This window comes from Tympanuchus pallidicinctus, unplaced genomic scaffold, assembly GCF_026119805.1.
Source record: "Tympanuchus pallidicinctus isolate F22 unplaced genomic scaffold, pur_lepc_1.0 scaffold1, whole genome shotgun sequence".
NCBI lineage: Eukaryota > Metazoa > Chordata > Aves > Galliformes > Phasianidae > Tympanuchus > Tympanuchus pallidicinctus.
The window spans coordinates 79,579,573-79,585,022 of record NW_026294618.1 but is presented as its reverse complement, the minus strand read 5'-3'; positions in this window follow the sequence as shown (position 1 = coordinate 79,585,022).

The window sequence follows — 5,450 nt, the reverse complement described above, 5'->3', positions numbered from 1 at the left end:
TCTCTCTGTTTTGTTGGGGTTTTTTCTCATATCTGCACCGTTTTTGGTTTTTTTTCGTCCCTGTAAACTCAGAAAGCAACATATGCTCTTGTCTAAGCAGTCCCACCCTGCTGAAGGACTCACCACACCCTTATCTGATAAAAATGCTACTATAATTTAGAAATGGGAAAAGCAGTTCTCCTTGCCTGTGTGCACGCCCTTTTGCATAGCCTATGCAATGGTTAGTACTGTAGTCAGTCCTTGGTACTAACACACAAAGGGAAAAAGATCATCCCAACCTCCTCTTCTTTGCTTTGAGTGCACATTCTTACACATATGTTACTTCTGCTCCCTTTTAAATCCTTTCTTCTCACGCTGCTTCCTCAGACTTCATTGTTAGAGTGATGCTTTGAGTTCCTGACCAGAATACTTCTGTGTTAGAAACCGGCCTAAATAGAGAGGTCACACGTGGTAGCTGATTGGGAGGTACAACAGGATAGCCATGCAGAAAGGCTTCACTCTGTGAGCAGGAGAAGCAACCTGACACAGATGAATTTCACCAGCAGATAGGACTGCCGGCGTGGTGGAATTAGGAGGCAGTATCTGTGTGCTTTAGGGGTGGGGGGCTGAAAGAACAGTGATGTTAGTGGGTGAGAAGCAGAAAGAGGGTAGCGGGATCAAAAGTTATGTTAGGATGTTTGATGCTGTGGGGGAAAGGCACCCCACAGTGGTGAGGATGATGAGCCAGGAAGTGATTTTTAGCAGCTTGGGTAGACCGGCATAATGAGCTTCTGGTAGCTGAGAGCAGACTGGTAGGTGGCTGAGGTAGGCAGGGTTCTAACAGTGTTGCATGGCAGGAACAGAACTGAGCTTCACATGCATGACCCAGCAGTTAACCCTTTGGTCAGAGGGATACAGCAGTGCACTTGCACACAGCTGCTACTCTCAGCTTAGGTTTGTAGGGCAAGCTCGGCAGGCTGATGTATTTGCCCATTGCTCTATTGTCACGTAAATAAGGCAAAGAGGATATAGTAGGGAAGGACTGTTTCCTGATTAGAGACATCTGCTACTTTTCTTAGCAGTCTGCATCTGCTGCGAGCAGAGCCTCCTCTCCTCAGTGAACAACAGTTCTCCTGGGGGAGAAAGGTGGTGGATTTAATTGTGTTTAGAGGATGAGGGATTTCCTTCCTCATCTCAGCAGCTGTCCAGTCCCAAATCTAAGACTCAGTGTCAGTCCTACACATCTTTTCTTAGTGCCAGAAAGGTGGCTGTCTAAAGAGCAGGAGCTTGCACTTGGTTAAGTGCCTGATACTGATATGATGTCCTGGAGGCAGAAGGAATGGGGAGCAGCCTGCAGAGGTGTCTTGTGTTTCACCATAGCACTGAAAGCTCCTACATCTGCACCAAGAGGATAGACCTTAGACCTCCTTCATTAAACATTACTTCCATCCAGGGAGCTTAAGGTAGAACTTTTAGTAAAGGAACTGGTGAGCCAAGGTTCCTGGGTATCAGGATGACAGGGACAGTTCATACCATCAGTTAAAAATACTGTTAATGTCTGTTGTTGAACACCTGCCGTATTTCATTCCAGCCACATCAGTACCAGGTATGGGGAAGGGAAAGGAATGCTCTGTCTTACTGGGAAAATGATTTTCCCATTTGCTTCTGCATTCATGTTACTATATTAATAGCTACTGCTAGAGATGATGTCTCCTCTCGGTATTGGAGAGTAGGTGTGTGAAGAGGAGGAGAGGCTGAGTTGCTTCTGCATCCAAAAGCAGAGCCTGAGCTTGCCAATAGCAGCCTTATAGCAGTGACCCAGCTGTATGACATCCCAGCTCTGTTATCCTCCTCCTGTATCCCATGGGAAAAGTGGCTCCCCCCACACAGGGTGGCAGAACCAACTCTACCATGAGAAATAAGCCTCAGGTGTCCTGAGAAGAGGCACGAGGGGAAAGTTTCCTCTTTCTGAGCCTGCAGGGATTTTAATGGGTCATCAGCGAGGTTGCAGCATAACTAAGTCATGCTCTTGGTGTGGCTCTGTAGCACAAAACCTGCCCTGTAACTGAAGGGAAGAAAGCATCTCATCCTACCAAACAGCAGTTATGTGGAGGCACCGGGCTGCTGCAGTAGAAGTGCTGGCTTCTGAGATGTGGCTGTGCTGGATCATCACTGATCCTAGATGAACACATTTTATGCTGTTCTCCTGCTTAAATCCCAGTGTACAGAACTACATCCCCCTACTCCTGTTTTTATTCCACAGAAGGATAACACACATCCATCCCATGTTACAGACATAGCTGCCACCTTTCTCTGTTTGAGCAGTAGGTAGAGCAATGCTCAGCTGGGAGAGCTTGAGGGGATGAAACATGAATTTTAAATATAGTTCTCTCACCAAAATAGCAGCCTACATTCCCTTACTAGAGATATAAGGTGCAAGCAGTTCTCTGTGCACACACTGCAACTCCAAACAGCATGGGCTGCATGCACACACACAGGACAGTGGAAAGCAGGAAACTAATTAAGAAGTGATGAGGTTTTTGCTGTGAACAGGTGCAGTCAAGTTGGCAACTGTTCTGTAAGTCCAGATGGACCTCCAAGGTCCCTGAAGGGCATGCGAAATGCATGTGAGTGCCAGCCCAAATTCCAGGCAGCTACCTGACTTTGTGTAAAGGACCAACCATATTAGGCCTTGCCTAGCTGGAAGAGCTGCACAGATGGGATGAGAGCTGGGGCTCTGCAGGCTACGTAACCCTCTAACCTAGCGACCATGGGTCCCTGTCCTGCTCTCTGGCAGCGCAGCAGCCTCAGCACAGGGCTGTGGGGTTGGAGGGTATGGAGCCCTAGATGGATTGGTATCTCCAAAGAGAGCCTGCTGGGGAAGGCATCAGGAGTACCTGAAAGGCAGCCTGCAGGGAGAAATGGTGGGACAAGTCACTCAGGGTTTGCTGAGGAGAAGAGTTGGCAGCAGAACAGTGAGCACAGGCTGGGTTTCTCCAGCTGCACATGTAATCCCATGAGGGTCATCTTCAGCATGTGTCTCAGGGACATCCCCAAGACTCCTGGCATTGCTGCAGGCCTGTGTTTTGCACAGTTCATTGAGCCTAGGGGAAGAGCCAAGTTGGATGTGACCCATAATTGTCCAGCTGCCTCGGGGCCAGCAGAAGCTGAAGACCACTGTCACACTCAATAGCAAGATGGGTCACTCCTTATAAACCGCCTCAGTGACATCCCTTCCTAACAGCAGCTGAGAAGGAAGGAAAAAATAGTGAAAATATAGGGAGGAAAGCCTGCAGGGAACATCATGCTGCCTGACGTGGGTCAGAGCAACCCCTGGCCCAAAGCACCTCTCCAACCCTGGCTCTGGTGGCCAAGCCCCAGGTGTATGGCTGGGCATGAGCCGGAGCAGCACAGGCATTTCGTGGAGGATCCCGGGGCTCACCTGTGCTGCCTGCCCTTCACAGCCAGCCAGCTCGCTTTGTGAGGATGACCACACTTTGCAGTCAGCTCTGGAGATTCAATTACAGCCCGTGTTTCTGTGCCACTTGCTGAGAGCAGCAATTGATAGGCTGCAACCCGAGCTCCTCTGGAAAGCATTGGGAAAACCCAGAAGGTAAGCACAGCTACAACCATGAGCCAGCCCCGGGTGCTGGGCTGCTGCTGCCCACCACACGTAATGTCTCCCCTGAGACTGCAAAGGGGCTGCAGGGAGGCTTGTCCTGTTGTGTTGGGGCAGGCTGAGTGCAGCTCTGCACTGCACCCTGTGCCCCTGTAGCTCTTGCAGTCCCTCCTGCGGGAGTACTCCAGAGTAAGCTGTGAAGTCCCATCCCATGCAGGCAGTCAGGGTTCCTATGGGGGCTGTCATCCTCCAGGCCTTGCCGCTGTTTTCCACCCCAAACCCCACCTGTGTTCTCAGCTGGCCGTGACACTCCTGAGGCTGCACGGACATGGGGTTGCTATTGTAGTCCTCGACACAGGTCTGCTATCTCCATCTCACTCTGGTCCTCACCCAGCCTCCCCTCACACACTGCCCCATTCCTTTGCACCAGAGGTTACATGGGTTACAGCTCCAGGAGCAGGAAGATAAAACAGAAGCTACGCAGACTTCCTTTTCACATGGTGAGGAATTATTTACACTCGGGTTGGGATTTGCTGCTCTACTAATTTTGTTGTCTCCTTACTTGTCCCACATTGCAGCCGGCGTTCCTTGCCTGCTCCCTTCCCTCACTGCCCCCACTCTCATTCTGCTTCCCCTGGCCTGCTTCGGCCCAAGGAAGGTGAGTCCTCACCTCAAATATCACTGAGTTTTACAGAGAAAGAGGAAAGGAGATGCAGAACTGTCTGACCTTTAAAACAGCCACATTCTCACATTTCCTCCCCCATCTCAAAGCAGCTCTTTGCTCTACTGTAACCTTCTCTTCCCCATCCCAGCATTTATTTATAAGTGCAATCAATAATTAAGGAGCTGCCTGCCTTCCTCGGCTGCAGTGTTGACAGAAGCACCGCTGATGCTTCCTGGCTCAGCCTGGCTGCTCTGCTCACTGAGGCTTTTAATTTTCTCCACTGCCTTGCTGGAAACACAGCGACAGCCCACCCAGAGATGGCAACAGCAAGGCAAGCCCTGCCACAATGAGCACTCCCTGTATGCAAAGAGAATCCAGGCGGCTTTCCCTGCAGAGAGGACAAGAGGGCAAGAAGAGAGGGCTGGGGCTCTGCCACCCGTCACTAGAGGGAGGGCGATGGCAGCTGGCAGCTCCTCAGCCCTTGGCACCAGGCCATGCAGCCCTGCAGGGATGAGGTGCATGAGGGGGAAAGAGGGCACCGAAGGACAGCATCAGCTCTGCAGCCCTCGGCGGTCCCAGGCTGTCCTACCCCATCAGTGTCCTCCCGCCACAGCAACCACGCTGACATTGTCCTCACTGCGTTGGGCTTTGTTTTCCCACAAGGAAAGGGGGCGCTGCCCTCAGCTGGAGCAGCCCCTGGGTCTCTGAGCTGCTTTTGCCAGCCATGTGAGGGAAAGGGGCTGTGCTCCCCGTGTAAAACCACCTGGGCTGGCAGACTTGATCCCCCCGTGCTTCATGTCCCTGCATAGCGCCTACCCCTGTTGCAAATACTTTGGGCTGATCAAAACACAGCAGAACAGGGAGAAGCTGGAATTAGGGCAGGAGAGGGAACAATACGCATCCACAAGCTGAAATGCACATCATGGACTTCTCAAGCAACTCAAGAGACCATACAAAGTGAAGGAAGTATCTCCATGGGGCTCTGCAAAACAGTCTCCCACCAGCTCTCATCTCCAGCAAGGGAAGGGAAAGGCTTCACACCTGCTCTGAATGCTGCAGAAGCTGCAAGAAACAGAAGGAAGAGAAGGTGCTCACCAGATCCTGTCCCTCCTCCACGGGCTGCAGGGCTGTGGCACCAACCCATCCTCCAGGAACAGTGTTTGGTGACCTGCAAAAGTGTTTGGTGAC